The sequence below is a fragment of the Coenobita brevimanus genome, chromosome 16, assembly GCF_032717465.1.
Source record: "Coenobita brevimanus isolate Jiangsu-jjx chromosome 16, ASM3271746v2, whole genome shotgun sequence".
Classification (NCBI taxonomy): Eukaryota; Metazoa; Arthropoda; class Malacostraca; order Decapoda; family Coenobitidae; genus Coenobita; species Coenobita brevimanus.
The window spans coordinates 16,687,851-16,695,810 of record NC_136969.1 but is presented as its reverse complement, the minus strand read 5'-3'; the positions used below and the strand labels follow the sequence as shown (position 1 = coordinate 16,695,810).

Genomic DNA, 7,960 nt, shown 5'->3' with positions numbered 1-7,960 from the left:
TGCATTTGCCAGCAGACAGATAAAAGGTGCAGGCACTTGCAGTGGTTTTTGCATGACAAAAGTTTCGAGATTTGGTATATGGTTAAGAAATACACTTATTCACCGACTGTAAACCGCTAGTGGGAATTTTCAAAGAAAGACTCTTCTCTGGGAGGAGAGCAAGATAGAAATGTACAGTCAAAAACTACAATGTACATATTCATTATATACAAGGCAAAATGAATCTAGTAGCCGACGCATTATCCAGGAACCCGAAAACAATTCAGGTCGCGGCATTAGATCTCAAAGGAGGCCTCCCAAACCACGATGAAATCGCAAAAGCACGAAGATTTGATTCAACATGGTCTAAAGTTACATACAAGTTAGAAAGTGGAGATGACATACAATTACCCAAACTACATGTACCACTCGAACAATTCACAATAATCAATAATACCTTATACAAGATCAACCCAGAACAACCAAAACGCCGAAGAAATAATAACCAATTGGTAGTACCTAACGACATGATACCTCAAGTATTACGAACGATACACGATAGCCCACATGGAGGACATCCTGGAAAGGATAGGACATTCAGACAAGCCCAGTTGTTATATTACTGACCATCATTACGAAAAGATATAAACAATCATATAGACAGATGCGAATCATATGCAAAACACAAAGGATACCCAATTTCACCTGCACCGATGGATAATTACACTACCACATCAACCATGGAACGTTGTCGCGGTTGATTCACTCAAGATGCCATTATCATACAATAATAACCAATACGTATTCGTAGCAACGGATCATTTTTCCCGTTATGTAATTTTAGCCCCATTTAAAGATAAAACAGCAGAGACATTAGCAAAGACAATAATAGATAATGTGATATGTCGCCTTGCTACCCCAAAGGTACTAATAAGTGATAATGAAGGAGAATTTAATTTTGATATCTTACAAGAAATATGTAAACAATACAACATCAAAAAGGTTAACGTTTTAGCCTATCACCCAGCATCTAATGGGTTAGTAGAGAGACAAAACAAAAAAGTATTAGACGTACTACGACACATTCTCAATGAAAATTATGCAAGCTGGAATGATTGGATTCCCAGAGTAGAAGCGTCAATTAATGGATCTATAAATAAATCCATAGGTGACACACCACATTTCATTATATATGGGACAGATAAAAAACTACCATATGAGCTCCTAGAAGGTGACAGTCGACCCATATACAATTACAATGATTACTCTAAACTCCGCTTACGTGAATTCCAGGACATACATAAAAGAGTCAAAAACAATTAACGATGTCCAAGGAAGAAATGACGGAGGCATTTATTAAAAAGGCAAGAGACTCGCCTATCAGCTTAGGAGACATTGTTTATGATATCATTCATACGAGAGATAATAAATTATCCCCAAAATTTCAGGGCCTATACAGAGTAATTAACATAAAAGCAAACAAAGTTTTAATTAGGTCACTGTCAAGTGGCGAAGAGAAACAAGTTCATATTGACCATTTAAAACGAGTTTCAAGGGAACTATCCAATAATTATACAGCCTCGGATACCACCGAACAACCGAACATAACTCAAGAAACCAATCAAGAAAACAACAATAATTACAAAAATAAATTAAGGACATATACCAAACAATCAAATATAGGTGGAACTGTTCCAATAAAATCTACAGTACATCATTTACATGAGTTAAATATCGATTTAAACTCCTTCTACAATTGAAATAACAAGCAAGTTATTGTTCTACGTTAGTCAACCGTAACGCACATCATCACTATCATCGACCACAGCATGACCATATTAGAAAATTGATAGATTATTTTGTCGGTAGGTAATGATGAATGGACTTATGCTATGGATTCTCTTCTACATAGCAAGAGGATATGCTCACTTAGACCCCCAACACATAGCACGGCAAGGATGCCTCATAGCTCCAACGGCCACATCAATCGTAGAAGATGTCATGAGTACTGAAAACAGTTTGGATTACTTATATGAATTACCATCATATCTAGAAAACATCGCCAGACCAATGAGGACCCTTGACTTCATGATAGGAGGCTATGTTTCACAGGCACATAACACACAGGAAGTGGATGAAGTTAGCAAAATGGAAGATAGAACAGGCGAAGTCAACTATGTTCATCATGATCCAAGATCTCCCATCTCATGGAACTGAGGTATTGAGCGCCACGAACAAACATTTCACGTGCTCGTCAAAAGCTCGGTTTGTTCGACCTGGGTGATGCAGTTCTTGGGAACATCTTTGGATTGGTTACAGAGGAAGACCTTCAAGAAATAAACAACAAATTTAATAAAACAGCTCAGGTACTAACATTCATTCATTCATTGCCAGAAGCCATGTATCCCAAACGGGGTGGCCAAGGGCTTAGAGTTAATTGTTTTACAGGGAGGGACACTAATCCTCCACCAACCCCACTTGACACGTAGGGAGAACGCCAACAGCATCTGGTGTTCCCAGGCGGTCACCCATCCAAGTACTAACCAGACCCAACGTTGCTTAACTTCGCTGATCGGACGGGAATCGGTGTACTCAACGTGGTATGGCCGTTGGCACTCAACGTGGTATGGCCGTTATTCATCACAGGACATAACTCAACATTGAAGATAATCGTGAAAAATCTGAAAAAGGCGGAAAACATAGCTTTCGAAAGTGTAGATAAAATAAATGGCATGGAAGGAAACATAACACTTTTCCAACACTTCTTCATCACAGAACACTTTGACACAATTCTTCTCCAGTTAGACAACACTAGAGTTCGTTACAGGGCACTTATGCAAGGAATTTCGAATGCTGGTGATGGCAAGATCACAATTGACTTACTTCCAGTTCATGAGCTATGTCAGATAATAAGTCAAGGCATACATAAACATATATTGATGCCTTTGTTCCGAAGTAGGGATTTCATGCAATATTATCCGTATTTAGAAGCAACATTAACACCAACATCAATAGAAGTTCATGTACCATTCATAACTGACGACCTGTTCACGGTATACGAAATACACCCCTTCCTTTCTAAGAATAATAACACCTTGGTCATCATCAACATCATCACAGACACCGAACTCATCATGGTCTCCAAGAGACGGAACACTGTCACTTTCGCCAGTGAATCAACGACTGAACGAAAGTGCCGCACATCCTTACATGCTGTTCACCTTTGTCCTGTATACATTTTCACGTTTCAGCCTACTGAAACAGTCCCTTGTGAAATGGCTAACATAAGAAATCACAATATTCATAATCATTGCAACTTCACTTTTGCTCCAGATAAGCTTGTACACCATCAATGCATCGGACACTCACAGTTTTTTTTTTATTTAACTCATAACACATCAGTTTACATAGTCTGTCCACATATACCACCATCTCATACTTCAGCATCAGGGTTATACATAGCACCAAACTACTGTGCGGTATTTACACCATTCATGTTCACTTTATCCACCATCAATCACTACGCCATCCTCAATCATACACACAAACATTTCCACCCACTACTTAATATGGACTTAAACATGAGCACAGGTATTAAGCTGACTTCACCTAAGTCTGAAACTATGCAAATGATCAATGAAACAATGAAGCCCTGAGAAGATTTGAGTTTGAGTATGTTCAACCCATATTATGTGTATAGCCCAGCACCTCCTGTCTTTATAATCTTCTTTATTGTGTTTGCAGTAGTGCTTATCGCAATGCACAGAATACATGCAGGAATTGCAAGTTTGGAGTCAGTATTTAGTGGGGGTAGAGTAAGCATTCGAGTTAACCCCCCTGAATGAAGTGTACATATTTTGTATATAGTATTAATTTTATATTTTAAAAAAATGAAGAATGACACATGATATCGAGTTATACCAGTATCATTATCTCTTTATGAAATATTAACAGCTCTTATCATAATCTTATCTTTGAACAATTTTTTTTTTTTTTTTTTTTTTTTGCATATATGCATTTTACTGTTATACATAGACATCTTACAAAATGTCATACAATAACCAATTTAACCATATTGCATTTGTTCCATTATGTATACAACTTGTTCAAAATGTAATATTACTGGATCATTGCAATATTAACATGAATATTATATCTATGCAATATTATAATCAATGTTATGTATTAATAGATTAGCATATGTCAATGATGATTGCTGTCGGAGGGACCGCCAGTTTGCGTGACCGAGCGATGTCAGGACTCCATATTATAAATACAAATCATAATAGATAGCATGATGGATAGACAGATAATAGATAGATAGAAGCACTAAGCCAGGGTGTGAGATAGGTAGTGTATCAGTGAGAATCAAGCAAAAGGAAATTAGCCTGCAACTCTTAAAGTGAAGGAATGCTGGTCGTCACCGGAAGCTGTACATACACACAGACATAGGGCCTATTGTGTTCTAGAAGCTTCCACTACAGTATAGCACACGTGACACGACCCCTGCTAAATGAGAATGTAGGATTCAGAGCTGAGAAAGGGGCAAGCCATATAACCGGCAGGTAGTGGAGAGATCAAATAAGAAGAGGGGTCCGACTAGACTTAGTAAATTAAGTCCCTGTGTAATACATACGCTGCTCAACTTAGACTTTCTTTGAAGATAATAAATCAACTCCCTGTATTCATCTTTAACACCTCCTGCTCACTCTTTACCAAAATAAACTTAACCAAACTAAAGACTTACATGCTGCAAAACTAGAGTTACATATATATAAAAAGTAGCTAGGAAGTTCCAACAGTAGTAGGATACTCAATTGGTCGACCTTGGCCCAAATCCGGACCGCGGTGATCTTGTGAGGACCCCAGCACCCTCTTGTTTCTTTAAAAAAAAAAAAAAAAAAAAAAGTAACCAAATAAATAAATTAATAATTTGTCTTTCAACTTGCATCAGTAATTACTAGAAATTTGTAAATTTACCCTGTTTTCAGAAAATCGATTTAAAAAACTTAATGACTTATTTTTCTGTAGTAATGCCTGAATAAGTCATGTGATTCATACAATTCTCTGTAGTGCATATTATGGGAAAACGTAATGCAATGTCAAGTTCGTGTTTACAAAGAAGACAACACTGGCTATTGGAATGCTGCAAAAATTCCCGCTACTATGACGGCAAACACTAGCCATACAAAGCTGGGTTTCAGCATTATATTCAGCGTGTATTTGCATAACGAAGCTATTTTCGTGTTAAGCTCACACGTCTTCAAAATAACCGGAGAAATAACGAATAATGTTAAAAAGTAAACAAAGTATCCTATTACCGCATTTTGAATTAAGACTTTCGTCTGAACCCTTGCCACTAGGAATCTGTATGTCTGGACCTTCACATGTAGTAATTGAGTACCCCTGGCTTACAGTGTCAAATTATTCGTCTGATCGAACTTTAAACTTATCAGTAGTGGTTGCACTAACTACTGTTGATGGTAACATACCATTGTTCCATTACACGAATGTTAAAGGAATTTTTTCCCTATATTAATGATGCATCTCTTGCCTTTGAGAGTCATTCCATTATTACTAATCAGAGTATCATTCTGTATTTTGAACAAACTGTCATATTTAGTACCTCCGATTTATGAAAAAAAATAAAAAAGTTGTAAATGCTTGTAGTAGAGCTCTGCTGAAATTACGGTTTTCCTAAGAAATCATATGTAGTTTCTGTAATCACTCTTTGTAAAGCAAACTTCGGAGTGATGGGTTCATTTTCTTGCCTCGGTGTTACACTCACTCGATCCTGTCTTCGTCCATAAAAAGATTCAAAGACCATTGCTGCACACAGTACTCTAGGTGTGGTTTAATCACCAGTTCTTCCACTTAGGAATACGAGACCAATCACAACAATATGACCCTCCTTTCTCTCATTCCCACTTCACAGTTCCTGGTAGTAGCGGCAATGACACGGACCTCCCTATTATGGAATCTTTGTACCAATATCGTTTTAACCCTCGATAAGTGACATGGCTTCCTGTGAACTGTTTTGTTTCCCACACTAGGTTAGTTTTTGTTGCAGTATTGCAATTATTATTTTACAGATACGTTTATCTTTCTTACTTCTACCCCCTTCATTTTAGTTTTAATTATTTATTGGTTTATGACTGCGGTATTTGTAATAGACTTCGTTTATGCACTTTCATGTTTTTAATCTTGTTTTGACCGTTACGAGGTATAAAAATCTTAACTGTGTACATTTCTCGATCGTAGATTTTGCTCTTAAGATGGAATAAGCAATTTCCGAAACATCAGCAAATAAAGACTCTAACTTCGCCACGTTGTTTGTGTTCTGCCTGATGATCCTCTTCCTAATATATCTGCGATTTCCACGTTCCAAGTCTACAGCTGAAGTCCTTTCTCATCTCTGTGGTCATCCAGTGCTTTCACTCTAGAGAACAGTTGAAGAACTGGATTATAAGCTGAGAAAATTACATAATGACTGCAGTTTATGAGTCATGTCAGTCCCAATATTTAGTCCCTAATTTTCTTAGGTATAAAAGCATTCGTAACCTCTATCTTCTAAAGTTTACAGAAACTGCCAACGTTATCCACTGAATTGTGAAGTAAGGACAAAGAAATTTAACGTAATTTGTACTCAGGTAAAACTTGATCCTTTGCTTCTTTTATCTCGCTTAAATTATAATTATTTAAGCAATCTAATATACAAAAATAATTCTAATCTAGTCTCCAGGGTTCATGCCTTTCAGTATCAGAAACCAAGAAATTGGGTTTTATTCATGATAATGGCCTATCCCCAGAGCAAATTATATAAAATTACTCTCACAATACACTGTCGATTGTGGAGAAACAAGCTTTGTCTAAAGGCCTCAGGTTCTCCCTTAATCCCAGTAAATTAGATTTTATTCACCATTTCCTAGGATTTACAGTGTTGTTTAAGAAATGATCCACACTCATCTTTTATGACCCAACTTCTAAAGGCCTGCAATATTTATCAGCTCATTCTGTCACATTGCTTTTTGGTCTTACTACTCATATAATACTTATAAACTCAAACAAGCATTTTACAAGGATGAATTTATTGCTTTAAAGACGTTATCTCAGAACAACAATGATACTAATACATAACTGGACTATGGCAATGGTTTGGTACATTTAAATAAAGCTTCGAATGTGGAGAAGGTGTTAGATATTATAGGTGATTGAACAAAAATTTTTCCCGCAGTGGAGACATATTCACAGTAATACTCAAGTGTAAAGATAAGATAAACAGATTTTTACACAAACTTAAGAGTAAGAGCATTAGTAGAGACTTTGTTTTTTTTTCTCAACTGTATGTAATTGGTTCAAAACTTAGCATATTTTATGGCCTTCCAAAGATACATGGAGAGGGTGTCCCTTAACGTCCCATCCTCTCTGTCATTGGTATGTGTAATTACGGCTTATCCAAATTCCTTGTCCCACTGCCATCATCCATTACCACTAATGTGTGTACTGTGAATGAATCCTTTAGTTTTACTAAGGAGGTGATGAACAAATCCTTTGGTGACAGTGTTCTGGCCAGTGTCGATATCAAGGCTCTATTTATGAACATTCACGGTGCTGAAACTATCAATATCTGTTTGGATCGTTTATTTTCTATTACTTTTAAGATTAAAGGATTTGATTCATCTCAGTTTAAGAAACTTCTGAAACTGGCACCCAAGGACACCATATTTTTATTTGACTATAAAGCATATAAACAATGTGATGGTGTTGCCATAGGATCACCTTTAGGACCGACACTAGCCAATGAGTTCCTGTGCAACCACGAAGAGGATGGCTGGCTGATTGCCCTATTGATTTTAAACCCTTATTTTGTCGTCGTTACGTTGATGACAACTTTTTGGTATTCAGGTCTACTGATCATATCCTGTTGTTTCTCAGTTATTTGATTTCTCAACATGACATCCAGTTCACATGACATTCAGTT

General features: G+C 36.8%; 1 non-coding gene across 1 annotated transcript; it reads right to left on the bottom strand.

Annotated features, from left to right (window-relative positions):
• Positions 1 to 2,474: 2,474 nt before the first annotated feature.
• Positions 2,475 to 2,593, bottom strand: LOC145391110 (5S ribosomal RNA). The gene has a single exon (XR_013895789.1). It is a non-coding gene; the product is annotated as a 5S ribosomal RNA (ribosomal RNA).
• Between the last annotated feature and the right edge of the window lie 5,367 nt (positions 2,594 to 7,960).